This window comes from Amphibalanus amphitrite, unplaced genomic scaffold, assembly GCF_019059575.1.
Source record: "Amphibalanus amphitrite isolate SeventyFive unplaced genomic scaffold, NRLGWU_Aamphi_draft 000008F_arrow, whole genome shotgun sequence".
NCBI lineage: Eukaryota > Metazoa > Arthropoda > Thecostraca > Balanomorpha > Balanidae > Amphibalanus > Amphibalanus amphitrite.
Window position 1 is genome coordinate 600,114 of NW_024881504.1, and position 15,822 is coordinate 615,935.

The window sequence follows — 15,822 nt, forward strand, 5'->3', positions numbered from 1 at the left end:
GGGCGGGCGGTACGTCCGGTCCGCACCTCTGCCCAGTGGCCACTGCAGTGTCCGTGTATGGCCCCAGAACACGCCACGGGTGTCTCCCGAGCCGTGTGTGTCTCCGAGTCGGTATTGTGTCCAGCCGGTGTTGGACAAGTGCCGCTGGCCGGCCGTGGCGGCTGGAATGGCGGGCCGGGCACGGGCCGGCCGGCTCATCCGCCGGCGCACAGTGGGCGTTTCAGGGGTTCTAGCCTCTAACAACCTTTCAACCCTTATAGCCTTGGATCTAGGAGACCTACGCCTACGAATTACACACCAAACTGTAGCAAATTCATTAAAGAACGTGAATGCATGACGTTTCCCATGTTATAAGCTTTCGCAATGTGCAGGAACTGCATGAAATGTTGCATAAACGTGGCAAAACGGAGCACTTCCATTCCCCCTTGCGGTTTGGCCCCTGATGGAGCTAGAGCTTTGCGGAAAAAAAAAACGAGCTTGCTTCCCGTGATGAGACGAAGCCGATGATACCCAATTTTAAGGTCCTAGGTCATTGGTTGACCTTCCAGGTCAGGTCAATTACCCAAAATTCGGGAAAATCGGAACCTGTTAAAACATCGTAAAGTGAGGTTGCTTTGGCGCTTTTCGGGGTGCTGATCACGAATTTCATGCTAGTTTTGATCACAGATGATTTCTTCATGCATTTAGGCCAGGTCGGGTCAGGTCAGGTCAGGTCAACCAGTATGCGCCCTGCCGGGTATTCATAGTAGGTGTCAACCGCTACTGACAGCCTCGTAACATGATAAGAAGGCACCAAAACTACTTCGTAAATGCTCAAATGGTCGCTAAATTCGAAATCAGCTCCAAAAACTAGCCTAGAAACATGTAAAACTCGAAAAAGTGAACCGAGGTCACCAAAGGTCAATGACCTGACCTGACCTTCAGGTGACCTTGACACCCAGCATAATGCATGGAACCAACATCATTTCACATGGTTGAACGTTTGAAACCACAAAAAGACTGCAACCGCGCGGATAATGTGAGCCGACACGCCGAATCGCGATTCCGGCCAAACATGGTCTCGAGAAATAGGTCACAGGTCAAAGGTGATTTGGGTCAGGGTCATGAAATTTTCAGTGTAGGTGTAAAATTGATTAACCCGCGCCCTGGTGGGGTCTGTTTATAACGCGACCTGGTGGGGGGGGGGGCTATTTTTTGCCCCCCCTCGTATCTCCGAAACTACTGGACGGATCCGCAAAATTCAAACGGCGTTCGAAAGGCCTGTCAAATTTGTCGAAGGAAACCAAATTTCATTGACCTCGGGGTCACCGATGACGTCACAGGTCAGGTCAAAGATGAAATGTTTCACCGTTCACGGGTCTTCTAGGGAATGCCCTATAACACCGAGGAAAACGCATTTTGTCGAGAATCAGCGGTAGGGCGTCAGTTGCCTAGTAGATATGTTGCTATTAGAGGTCACTAGCAATACCAGGTCAGGTCACAGGTCAGGTCACCAAGGGTCACAGGTCAGGTCACATGAGCCCAACTTTACTAAGGTTGTGTGATACATGTTTTATGGCCAATTTTTCATTTCCAACTCAATGGTGTTGGTTATAAGACTATCAGGTACGGCTTAGGTCACTTTCTGGTGAAGTTCAGGTCAAGGTCAGGTCAAGGTCAGGCCAAAAAAGGTCAAATTTTAAAGTTGATATTTTTGCATAAATTGGGTATTGATTCGATGCAGCTCGTCACGGGGAGTCTAATGGTGGTCTTTGTTTTGCGCTAAGGGGTCTAGAATTGCTAAAAATTGAGTTTGAAAATTTGACGTCATCAATTTTGAACAGTTTTTTCGCTATAACTTCGCCAAAAAGGGAGGTATCAATCTCAAATTTGGTATGTGGATGGAAGGCGGTAAGGACTATCACATATGTTCCGGTTTTTGCGAAATTCAAAAAACTTTTTGGATTTTTCGATTAGTATATCCAAAAAATCTATTTTTTGATTTTTGGGGGTCAAAATCCAAAAATTTCAAAAATCCGAGATAGCAGTTTTGTAGCCCTGTCCAATCTACAGCTTTTATGTCTTTATCATTTTTCTGTATTTGCAAAGCTATAGGCCTGACAGCTCTTCCCGCGAAACCCTTTTTTGGGTCGAAAACGGCAGAACATGACGTCACTCTGACGTCATTTTCGGCCAACCTATCATAGCCTTTGGAAAAATTTTTGGTCACAATGTGTAAAATTGATGTCCGGGAGGGTACTGAAAGTTTGGTGACGATCGGCACAGCGGTTCTGGAGATATATCGAAAAGTCTGGAGGGGGGGCAAAAAATAGCCCCCCCCACCAGGGCGCGGGTTAACCCGAATGTACTGAAAGTTTCGTCTTGATCGGCCACTTTTTACGCGAGTTATTCGCGAAAAAACGAGGGTGGTCCGTTCGACCCCTTATAAGTCCGAGGGTTAACCCTCGCATGTGTAGGGGGGGGTCGGATGGACCCCCCCATGGTTTTTCGCGAATAACTCGCGTAAAAAGCGGCCGATCGCGACGAAACTTTCAGTACCCTCGCATTGATCAATTTGACACCTACCCTGAAAATTTCATGACCCTGACCCAAATGACCTTTGACCTGTGACCTCTTTTCCGAGACCATGTTTGGCCGGAATCGCGATTTCGCGTATGTCGGCTCGCACTAGCCGCGTGTTTGCAAGCTTTTCGTGGTTTCAAACGTTCAAACATGTGATTTGATGTTACTCCCGTGTGTGTCAAGGTCACCTGAAGGTCAGGTCAGGTCATTGACCTTTGGTGACCTCGGGTGACCTCGGGTCACTTTTTCGAGTTTTACATGTTTCTAGGCTAGTTTTTGGAGCTGAATTCGAATTTAGCAACCATTTGAACATTTACGAAGTAGTTTTGGTGACTTCGTAACATGTTACGAAGCTGTCAGAGGCGGTTGACACGTACTACGAATACCCGTCACGACGCCTACTGGTTGACCTGACCTGACCTGACCCGAACTGGTCTAAATGCTTCAAGGCATCATCTGTGATCAAAACTAACACGATATTCGTGATCAGCACCCCGAAAAACTCCTTAGCACCCACACTTTACGACTTTCTAACAGGTCCCGATTTTCCCGACTTTGGGTCATTGACCTGACCTGGAAGGTCAACCAATGACCTAGGACCTTAAAATTGGGTATCATCGGCTTCCTCTCGTCACGGGCAACACGCTCGTTTTTTCCGCGAAGCTCTAGCTCGATCAGGGGCGAAACGGCAAGGGGGGGGGGGGGTCCAACCGACCCCCCCTACACATTAGAAGCTGGCAAACGCCGCACACATGCGAGGGTTAAGGTTTTGAGTCGTTGACCTCGAGTCAAAGTCTGGTAAGAGTCCCTCAGGTCACGAACTTGGTCAGAGGAGGTCGACTGTCTAACTTACTTTGTTCCGGAGGTATTGACGGAAAACTAATATGGCCCTTGTGACGTCATAAATGACGTCATGCAAGGTTAGCAATGCAAAGGTGTAGCACCGTACCTTGCAGGGAGCGCATGAAACCATGATTCCATGTGCTTGAGATAGTTTTAGATCATTCCTGGCGCTAAAATAACAGTTTCCATATTTCCCTCATTGACTTATAACGGTGAGATCACGTGACCGACCTGACCGCATGTGAACTTTAGCAAAAAATCCGAGATATACAAATTGTGAGACCTCGGAGTATGCTACGTCCTGTAAGTTCCATCTTCCTATGAAAGTTCCTTTGGCACTGAGGGCGTTGCGACGTTGCGACATTTGAGGACCGTGCAGAGGTTCACTTATGACGTCATAGGTCAGCGACCTGACCTGACGTGACCTGAAAATGCGGTTGATTTAACCAGATCCGGTTTGAATCAAAGGTCAAGTATGCCAAGTTTCGGCTCTTTATCGGCGGCGTGTTGTGAGCTATCGCGTTAAAACCTATAAGGGGGCAGCACCCTCGGCCTCGGGGGGGGGGGGGGAGGGGGGGCGTGACTTATGCAGAATTTCCCATTAACTCATGTGCAATACTTCTCATTTTTTTTAGGAAACAAAATGTGTTTGAGGTTTCGCGAGCCCAGACCGGCCGGATCGCCCACTGTGCATCGCCTGAGGCCTTTCTGGTCACGTGACAGCTCATCCTCCGGTCAATTAGAATGCTTCTGACCCACGAGATAACACTGGCTGGTGTTACTGTCATCACTTGAAATAATATAAGCTAAAATGCAGGTTGATTTGTTCGCTCCCGTCACTATGGAGCTAATAAAGGCTAGACAGCGTATTGCAAAATGTTGCATAGCAGCAAATGGCGCAAGTTTGCGCACTTTTTTATTGCTTGGCCGGTTCAATAACATCACAATGCACATTGTGACACACGATTTAGAGCGGGACCTGGGGGAACTCAAAAGATCGGCTTTAACATAGTGAGTGATATTCATTTTAAGCATACAAAATAACTCGATGACATGTTTATCTCTCATGCTGCTAAATGATTTTCGCAACTTCATTTTTCGTTGCGCGGAATTGGTCGTAACATGTCACAGAACAACTCATAAAACCATTTACGTGTAAAACTCACGCGCGTAGGATCCCCATGGCATCTACTTTGAGTCTTCAAACACCCGAAAACTATGACTTGTCTACGGCCTAAGAAATCTTTGTGTTTGAAGCCCCTTTCACCCTATACCAAGTTGTTGCATGACCAGATAATGGTCATTTATGTAATGTATGGACATTTTGTAGTCGATTGGTATGCTTTTTGTTTTCATAAAAGCAAAATAATTTTTTTGCCCCGTAAGAGGCTAGACCGGCCCGAACGCCTACAGTGCGGCGGTGGGAGGCCCGGTGTCAGCTGTGGGTCACTGACCAGCACCGAACACTGCAGTTGTGAGTTGGACGGGTGCAGGCCATACAACACACACACAACTGCAACAGGGAACTACTTACATGATACCAGTCAGAGTGGCCAAAACACATATGCAATGTGCAGGAATCTCAGAAAAGGTATATGTGTGATCTGATCCCACGTAGTTATCGTGATCTTGGATCCGATGGGATCCTAGATCCAGCCAAATGGCTCGCTACGGCAGCTGATTTACCCGAGGCGGCTCTCAGACCTGATCCCAAATGACGGCGGGTAAAACGGTGTGTCGTATACAGGTTATCGTCCGCCCGGCACCGGGGAAGGCGGTGAAATACGGCGAGTGGCGATCCAGCCAGTCAGTGTGTGGCCGCCGGTTAACGGTGAACTGCCACGCTGGGCCCGTATTATAGATATATACGACACCTGTTGATGGTGTGCACGGAACAGAAGGACCAGGCCTCGACGGCCGACGGTGTGCTCTGGAGCCGGGACCGCAGCTCGGCAGGTCACAGCAGCGGCGGCACAGCGGCGCAGAAACACCCCCCCCCCCTCTGGTGGAGCCAAACTGTACTCAGGTCACCAGGACATTACCACAAATGATGAGGTAAGCTCCGAAGGTAGCTGTTTTCCAGGACAAAGACTGGACATGTGTAAAATGTATTAGTCAAAGCGCAGCCGTTTATCAGTAGCATGGCCAAGTGATAACTAAAATCGAAAAAGCCGTTCCGGAGTCGGAGTCAAGGCAGCTTGATCGACACGGACTCCGACTCCGACTCCCAATCGGTCGGTAGCCCAATTACCCCCCTGTACGAAGCAGAGGACACAAAACATGGCGGCGTGCTCCCGGGCCGTGACGGCGTGCTTCCGTGAACCGAGTCGGACAGACGCGAGGACACTCGCTATGACCGGTGCCGTCAGAGCTCTACACAATTCAGTAGCATCCAGCTGACTATATCCGACCGTCGGATAGCCGGCTATATCATACCCAGGGTTACATTATCCACAATATCCGACCAGTAATTACACACTACATCGCATCACTTCATCCAATTACCCACAATACTCGCCCGGTAACTAGCATTGCCCCAGGCTACATATGGTACAGCTGAAGCGTCTCCTCTCGTGTATAAAGTAGACATTGTGTTTGACGTCTCCAGTCTCGGCGGGCGCCGCGCTCCGCCAGTGGAGAGCGGGGCGGCTGACGGACCAATCAGCTGACGGACCAATCAGCTGACGGACCAATCAGCTGACGGACCAATCAGCTGACGGACCAATGGTCAGCTGACGGACCGGTCCCCGCCCCGGGCCGGGTGACGGCCGCCGGCCGGGACCGGAGCGGGCGGGCGCGGCGCGGCCGGCCGCCGTCTGAACTGGCACCGCGTGTATACTGCCAGCTCGGACGGCAGCTAGCCAGTAGTCGAGTAGAGCTGTCCGTGTGGGACGTGTCACAACACGCTCAGCACGGCGCTCAGCACCGCCGAGCCGAGGTGCAGCCAGACCCGGGGGGAGCGGTCACGTGACCGAGCCGTCCGACTCCACCGGGGGAGCGGTCACGTGACCGAGACCGGCCGTGCCGCCGGGACCAGGCGCGGTGAACCGAGTCGGACCGTCAGAGACGTGTGTTCCACATACAGAATAACGTAATGCCACGATCGGTAGTCTCTCCAGCACGTCACTTTTCACTGTCCAATTACCCACAATACCCGCCCGGCATTTACCCACTGCATCACATCTCCCGTCCAATTACCCACAATACCCACCTGGTAATTACCCACTACATCACATCCGTGTGCTACTACTACATCTACACTACTACTACCACAACTAGATAACTACACTAGAGCGGACACCGGGGCCGTGTGCCGGCTGACCGGCGCCGCTCTCAGTGCCGGCTGGTGCAGCACACACGGCAGCAGTCAGCTGGCGGCCCCGGCCGACTGGCTCGGCCTCTCTGCAGTCAGCTCATCACTGCACGGTCGGTAGTGCAGCGCATCAATCAGCACCACGGAGACACTCTAACCCCATCGCCTTCCTGACTCTTCAGCTGACGGTACAGCTCCACTGTGGACAGAGCAGAGACACGTCTGAGGTGGATACGTCACACACAGACAGACACACAGACAGCGGTACAGCCATGTCCACACACCGCCGGACAGTGACGTCACACACAGGACAGACGGCTGACGTGACGTCACCGTCGGCCGTGGTGGCCGTGACGCGACACGTCACCGTCCGTGACGTGGCCTGCGGCGGTGGTCGAGTGTGTATGTCTGAGAGGCCGGTGGCGCCGTGCAGCGTCTGTTGTGAGGGACTGACTGGTCAGAGGCGCGGCGCGCGGCGCCCTCTCACCTACCGGGGACACGGAGCCAGATGGTACGGGGCCGGCCATCACTGTCCCGGCCCAGGTCCGTCTCCTTCAGGGCGGTCAGCACGGCCCGGCCGGTGTCTGCCGTGCAGTGAAGGTACAGCTTCCACAGCTTCCGACACGACTTCACCAGTCTGTAACAGAGCAGAGCAGCAGAGCCGTCACACACAAACACAGCGGCACCAGCCGGCCGGACGTACGAGTCAGTGTCAGTGTCAGTAGTTCAGTGTCGGTGTGTTGGTGTCAGTGACAATGTGTCAGTGTCAGTGTGTCGGTGTCAGTGTGTCAATGTCAATGTGCAAGTGTCACTGTGTTAGTGTCAGTGTGTCAGTGTCAGTATGTCAATGTGCCTGTGTCAGAGTGTCAGTCATTGTGTCATAGCCGGTGTTAGTGAATCAGTGTCAGTGAGTCGGGGTTAGTATGTTGATGTCAGTGTCAGTGTGTCAGCGTCAGTGTGTCACTATCAGTGTGTCAGTGTCAGTATCAGTGTCAGTGTGTCACTATCAGTGTGTTAGTGTCAGTGTGTCAATGTCAGTGTGTCAGTGTCAGTGTCAGTGTGTCAGTGTCAGTGCCAGTGTGTCAGTGCCAGTGTGTCAGTGCCAGTGTGTTAGTGTCAGTGTGTCAGTGTCAGTGTGTCAGTGTGTCAGTGACAGTGTGTCAGTGTCAGTGTGTTAGTGTCAGTGTGTCAGTGTCAGTGTGTCAGTGTCATTGTCAGTGTGCCAGTGTGTCGGTGTCAGTGTGTCAGTGTGTCAGTGTCAGTGTCTGACAGGACACCCCTCGCCAGTGTCTGCTGACTGACCTGCTGACCGCTGCTGCTGTGAATGCCGTCTCTGCCGGCCGCTGGCGGTCCCCCAGTGTAAGTCTCCACAGCCCGGGGCAGCCGCTGAGACTGTCCAGCACGGCGTCAGGGACGCCGCCGGACAGGGTGAGAACCCGCAGCTCAGGGCACCTGGTGAGGGGCTCCAGGCTCACGGTGTCAGGGACGCCGCCGGACAGGGTGAGATCCCACAGCCCAGGGCACCTGGTGAGGGGCTCCAGGCTCACGGTGTCAGGGACGCCGCCGGACAGGGTGAGATGCCACAGCTCAGGGCACCTGGTGAGGGGCTCCAGGCTGCCGGCCGTGAGATCAGAACAGTCTGGAAAACACACAGACACACATACAGACAGGATCAACGGACTGCAATACATGTCGTTATATGGAAAAAAAAAACGAAACAGTTATGAATTCGCATGGTTTTATGGACACCGTAAGCCATGGTATAACAGTGGTTCTATATGATGTGTCATATAAACATGAATGAATGTGATAACATGAATGAATGAACATGATACCATGAATGTTCATGTTATCTATGGATATCCAATCAGTTCAGCCAATGCATTGAAGTGCACCAAACATTGCATTTCAATCGCAATATGTAGGTATGTTCAACTAACTATGAGCGAATATGTCACTGATCGTTCAGTCCTCCTCCATTTAGGAGCTCAGTTGGCTTCACTTTATTTCACAAAGCACATTGGCTATGTATCACACCTGTCTCCATGAGGTGCGACAACGGCACACCGTTACTCGGTGTCCGCCATTCACTAAGCTTGTATATCAGCAGCCTGTCCGTGCTGCCGCTGCTCACCGTATATCTCCAGTCGTGTGACCGTCCGTCCCAGGTCAGCCAGGTGACTGATGGTGTCGGCAGCCACCCCCTGGAGCGACACTGACAGATCACCCCTGTACCATTCCGGCCACCTCGGCTCCGTCACCTCCGGCCACCTCGGCTCCGTCACCTCCGGCCCTGTCGGACAGAGCTGTGTCAGCTGACTGCAGTCGGACAGAGCTGCCGCCAGCTCCCCGCTGCACCACTGACACCAGAGTGTCAGATACTGACACAGGCAGCACTGACACAGCCGAGCGGCCGCACAACATTTTTTTTTTTTTTTAGCATCAGCAGTCATATGTAGAATGTGAATATGAACATAATAAGTAGATGCGATAAGTTTATGCGTAATACAGTAGTCTATGAAACTACTTATACTACTCTTATTGGTTGCACTATGTCTATAATCATCCCTCATTGGAAATAACTGCTCACTAATTGTAACAATGCCTGCATTCCCGTGCTGGCCGCCTTCGATCGTGGCGCCACCTATACTCTGTATAACCGCCGCGCCAGGGCCGCGGCCAGTCAGTCTCGTCAGTCTGCGACTCGTCTTCAGCGAGCTCTCTCTGTAGTCAGTCAGTGTCAGTCGTCGATTAATACTCAATACGTTTGTTCGGAAATTTGCTGCTTGTGACAATGCAACTATCGCTAGTACCTCAACTTTTAAATCAACCCGTCCCCGTGGCCCGTGACGTTACACTAATATTCCACGCATATGCCACAAGCATTAAAACCCGCGCCGTGCTGGGGGGGGGGGGCGTTTTTACGCCCCCCCCCTCAGGTTTTTCGCGAATATCTCAAAAACGGCGGCGCGCAGCGCCGCCGTTTTTGGTACACGTGTTCCTACATCATTTTCGCACATGTTGTGAAAATTTCAGACCTAGGCCGTTCAAGGTCAGGTCACCAGGTCACGTCAAGTGACCTTACCTCAGAAAAAGTTCAAAGGCTCGCTATAGCTACACCGACTGAACGATCACTTTGAAACTTTCAGCGATTGATATGAGTAACAGTATGTATAAAATGTATATCTCGGATTTTTGATATCTGTGACCTAAGGTCAGGTCAATTTTGCGACCTCTCCATTATAAGTCAATGGGAGAAAATTGAAATGCGCCTCTTATGGACGAATATCGTTCAAAACGCTCTCAAACATCGGTTCATAGGTAAACATGACACACTGAATAGGAAAAATGCACCTGTGACCCCTCTGTGTGCCCCTGAGGTCATCTCAGGTCATGAACGGTCGCCAGCAGTTTTTTGGCTATAACTTTTGATAGAGACGTGCTAGAGCGGTGAAAACACGTCAGATGTGCTCAGCTCGACGATACGGATCGACTGATATGCAACATGACCCTTTTCGGTCAGGTCATGACCTTGACCTGAGGTCAAATTTTCAAAATGACCTTTCAAGGTCAACGAATAATTCATTCGACGCGTCTCGACGAGAGGAACACGATGCTGGCAAAAGTAATGTCATGGCGCTTATGAGTCAAAAGTTATTGACGAAAAAACGTTTCTCGTAAAAACGGCTATTTTTGGAGTTTTTGCCCTCTGGAGGCTAAACCGTTGACCTGAGGTCAAATCTGAGAACATTACTCAGAAAGGTCTGTAAAAGGGCTATCGAATGCGCTTTTCCGCGGCGCTGTAGCTCTATCGGTTCCCGAGATAGCCGTTGGCAGTTTCCAAAATGTTGAAATAGTCAACATTTTACCTTTGGTGACCTCTGGTGACCTGACCTTTGACCTGACCCAAAAAATGACCGAAGTGTTTTCGTCCTTATTTTTGACGCTCTTTCGATTGCCGCTTACCGCGTGTCGCTACGTGGCCCAGGAGCCGAGTTAGACGGGGGGGCGTGAAAACGCCCCCCCCCCCAGCACTCGGCGGAAAGTTCAGGCCACCAGCACGGCGCGGGTTAACACTATCGAAGGGCATCCATTGAACCCCTTCCCCCTCTCACCACCGAGTAATATACATGATTAACGATGAAACTTGCTAGTTGAGACTGATTGGTTCGTCCATTTGCCGTCTTCCCTGTCCATTTGCATATACCGGCATTACATGTGTGATCTGCGGTATCTCACCTCTGACATTGAGGTACATGAGGCCCTCCGGCAGCTGCCCCCTCAGTCGCGGAAGGTCGGCGGCGGTGACTGATAGGCATAGCAGCCCACGGCACCTGGTGAGGGGCTCCAGGCTGCCGGCCGTGTGATCAGTACAATCTGGAAAACACGCAGACACACATACAGACAGGATCAGTTAGCTGTAATACATGTCGATATATGACAAAACGAAAAAACACCTAATAATTCACATGGTTTTATGGACACAGTAGACAATGGTAAAACAGTGCTATTATATGATATATGCAATGTTAAGCAAATGCATTGAACTTCATTGAACAGTGCAACACAATTGTTATGAGTATGATCAACTAACTCTGAACGAATATGTCACTGAGTGAACAGTCCTCCATTTTGGAGCTCAATTGACTTCATTATTTCTCAAAGCACATTGGCTATGTATCACACCTGTCTCCATGAGGTCCGACACCGGCACACCGTTACTCAGTGTCCGCCATTCGCTGAGTTCGTATATCAGCGGCCTGTCCGTGCTGCCGCTGCTCACCGTATATCTCTAGTACTCTGACCGTCCGTCGCAGGTCAGCCAGGCGACTGATGGTGTCGGCAGCCACCCCCTGGAGCGACACTGACAGACCATCATCCCTGTACCGTTCCGGCCACCTCGGCTCCGTCACCTCCGGCCCTGTCGGACAGAGCTGTGTCAGCTGACTGCAGTCGGACAGAGCTGCCGCCAGCTCCCCGCTGCACTACTGACACCAGAGTGTCAGACACTGACACAGCCAGCACTGACACAGCCGAGCGGCCGCACAACACTTTTTTAGCATCAGCAGTTGCAGTCATATGTAGAATGTAGATATGAACATCATACAGGGTGACACAAAAAAACGGTCATCACCAAATTTCGAATAACTTCGGAAGTTTTATTCAGATCATCACCAAACTTCGGTCACTTAAGGTCACACTTATGTAGCATACATCCACTAAGTTTGAAGTCTTTACTACGAATACTTTTAGTACAGTGTGTGTTTTACTGACGCTCCACAATGTGCTCCAGGTGAGCGCCACGGCGCTGCAGGGCGTAGGCACACTTGCATCCGGCGGGCAAAGTTGTCGATAACCCGATGGCTGTGCACTTTACAGAGTGCAATGGCCTCTGGAGACAGTGCTCAGGGGGTGTGCTACCCCTGAAACGTTATTCTTATCGGGTTATCGGCAACTTTGCCCGCCGGATGCAGGTGTGCCTACGCCCTGCAGCGCCGGGGCGCTCACCTGGAGCACATTGTGGAGCGTCCGTAAAACACACACTGTACTAAAACTATTCGTCAGGAAGACTTGAAACTTGGTGGATGTCTGCTACATAGGTGTGACCTAAAGTGGCCGAAGTTTGGTGATGATCTGAATAAAACTTCCGAAGTTATTCGAATTTTGGTGATGACCGCTTTTTTGTGTCACCATGTAAGTATATGCGTGATACAGTAGTCTATGAAACTACTTTATACATGCAACTTCCAGTGGCTGCGCTGTAATCATTCAGGGCCTCGGCTAAGGAATTTTGACTACTGGGGCAAATGGTCACAATGCACACTGCCTGGGGGTGTTTGAACACCCGTGCGGTGTTCGCCGATATCTCAAAAAACGGCGGCGCGGAGCGCCGCCGTTCTCGGCGCACCTTATCAGCTCTATCAATTCTACACATGTTGTAAAACTTTCAGCAGCCTCAATTACTCGCAACATTCCAATGTTCTGTCGTTTTTTTTTTTGTAAAACTTTCAGACCAAGGACATTCAAGGTCAGGTCACCGATGAAAATATGCTTTCAGCTTGACGATACGGATCCACTGAGATGCAGCATGACAATATCCGGTCAGATCATGACTTTGACCTGAGGTCAAATTTCCAAGTTCACCTTTCAAGGTCAAATTATAGTTCATTCGATGCGTCTTGACAAGAGGAACACGATGCCGGTAAAAAAAAAGCTCGTGCAAGGCTTGAGTATAATTTTATTGCAGAAATACTTCTCTAAAAATATTTTATTTGGCAGTGTTTGCTCCCTGCAGGCAAAACCGTTGACCTTAGGTCAAATTTGAGAAAATAACCAGAAAGAACGCTAATATAGCTGTTACAGGCAATGTGTGGAATCAGGCATTCTATAGAATGCCTAGGCATTCTATAGAATGCCTGACCGACCAGGCATTCTATAGAATCCCTAGGTATTCTATAGAATCCCTGACTGCTTAGGCATTCTATAGAATGCCTGGCTTAAGCTCCCAGGCATTCTATAGAATGCCTAAGTATTTTGATTGTCCGAAACACACTTCGAAAATTAGGGGTCAGTGGCAGTAATGCTATTTGTTTACCTCATTTTCATTGTTGGCCTAGGCCGGTCGTCACCTCACACCATTTCAGGGCAATGAGCTGAGAGGAAGCGAGGGAGGTATTGGGCTATGCCGACCACCAAATGGTGCGCCGCAAGCAGCAGCTGATCCAATTCCGTTGGCACGGGAGAGCCACGGCGCAAGGCACGCGGGAGAGTCACAGGCCAGCCAGTCGCTTAAACGGTTACCCTCGGAGGATTATGCTGCTACAGATACGAAGCTGCATTAGAAGAGTGTTGGCTGGGAGGGTGGACCGTAGGCTTGAATCGAAAGTGATTGGGAATGACGATGGCTTTGTTCTGATGTTAGAAATGAAGGTGAAAAATACACCAAAGTTCACATTTTATGTCGTCATAAGCACTTCGTGTAACGACTCTCAATATGCATACATGGACAGCTCAACCTACACCGTAATGTCAGGGAATAACCTGAATAAATGGTTCATTATTCCACGTCTGGGCGGTGGCCCGGCCGTAACAAGAGCCGGATTAGGTGTTGTTCGATCTCCCCTTCCAGCTTGACTTCTGGGCCATGCGGTATTCGAAAGGTCGTCAAAGACTCAAAATTATGAAATTTTACTTCAGTTCTTCTTTGGCAATGTTCGAAAGGGTGCCATTTCTAAAACAAATAGCTAAGCCATTTTTTAGGTCAGCCCAATTTTTGTCCATTTTTGGCTCGTAGCCGTTTTCTCCAGTTTGACCTTAAATCAATTCCTTAGAAGGCAAACACCTCCAAAAATGGACGATTTGTCAATTTTTTTCTGTGTATTTTTTTTTTTTACCAAAGGCGTTTCCGATATTGACATTACCACCATCGTCTTTCTAGCGTTAAGATAAATACTCTGTACTCTCAGAATGAAATCCTGATACAATTTGACCTAATAAGGTCAGATTGAATACCTGACCGGAAAATTTGACTGAATGAACATTTGACTGAATAAACATAAATAGCTGAACGCAAGGTAGCCTGGCAGAAAATAATAATGTTACATGTCGGTCTGTGCTCATAATCTTATACAACATAACTTATATGTTGGAAAGATTCGTGTATTTCCTAGGCATTCTATAGAATGCCTGAAAATCAGGCATTCTTTAGAATGCCTAGGGATTCTATAAAATCCCTGGTGGGTCAGGCATTCTATAGAATACCTAGGGATTCTATAGAATGCCTGGTCGGTCAGGCATTCTATAGAATGCCTAGGCATTCTATAGAATGCCTAGGCATTCTATAGAATGCCTGATTCCACACATTGCCTGTAACATAGCTACTAAATGCGCTTCTCCGCGGCGCTGTAGCTCTATTGGTTCCCGAGTTATGCGTCGGCAACTTGCAAATTGTCGATATTCGACCTGAAAATCGGCGAAATTTGGCTTTCAATGAACCCAATGACCTGAACTTTGACCTGACCAAAAAGTGGTCGAAGTAATTTTATTATTTTTGACGCTCTTTCGAACGAAGGGCAGCTTATGGATTGCCCTCGCCCGTATTGGTGTTTTTTTTTTCAGCCGCGAGAGTATCGGGGGGGGGGGGTCCGTTGGACTCCCCCCTTGCCGTTTCGCCCCTGATCGAGCTAGAGCTTCGCGGAAAAATAACGAGCGTGTTGCCCGTGACGAGAGGAAGCCGATGATAACCAGCTTTAGCCCTCGCCGGCACAGGGGGGGTTGATGCAACCCCCCCTAAGGTTTTTCGCGAATAACTCGCGTAAAAAGGGGCCGATCGCGACGAAACTTTCAGTACCCTCGCATTGCTCAATTTTACACGTTCCCTGAAAATTTCATGACCCTGATCCCAATGACCTTTGACCTGTGACCTCTTTTCCGTGACCATGTTTGGCCGAAATCGCGATTTAGCGTATGTCGGCTCGCATTAGCCGCGCGTTTGCAAGCTTTTCGTGGTTTCAAACGTTCAAACATGTGATTTGATGTTGCTCCCATACATTAGGGTGGGTGTCAAGGTCACCTAAAGGTCAGGTCAGGTCATTGACCTTTGGTGACCTCGGGTGACCTCGGTTCACTTTTTCGAGTTTTACATGTTTCTAGGCTAGTTTTTGGAGCTGAATTCGAATTTAGCAACCATTTGAACATTTACGGAGTAGTTTTGGTGCCTTTGTAACATGTTACGCTGTCAGAGCTGTCAGATAAGCTGTCAGAGGCGGTTGACACGTATTACGAATACCCGTCACAACTCCTACCGGTTGACCTGACCTGACCTGACCCGACCTGGTCTAAATGCTTAAAGACATCATCTCTGATCAAAACTAACACGATATTCGTGATCAGCACCCCGGAAAACCACATTACAGCCACACTTTACGACTTTCTAACAGGTCCCGATTTTCCCGGTTTTCGGGTCATTGACCTGACCTGGAAGGTTACCCGATGACCTAGGACCCTAAAATTGGGTATCATCGGCTTCGTCTCGTGACGGGCAACACGCTTGCTTTTTCCGCGAAGCTCTAGCTCGATCAGGTGCCAAACGCGAGGGGGGGGGT

At 49.8% G+C, this 15,822-nt stretch overlaps 1 long non-coding RNA gene across 1 annotated transcript; it reads right to left on the bottom strand.

Moving 5' to 3' along the window:
* Positions 1-6,712: 6,712 nt before the first annotated feature.
* On the bottom strand, positions 6,713-8,265 carry LOC122379296. The gene is made up of 3 exons (XR_006256161.1): positions 8,021-8,265; positions 7,210-7,355; positions 6,713-6,917 (listed from the first exon to the last, which is right to left on the bottom strand). It is a non-coding gene; the product is annotated as an uncharacterized LOC122379296 (long non-coding RNA).
* Positions 8,266-15,822: the final 7,557 nt, after the last annotated feature.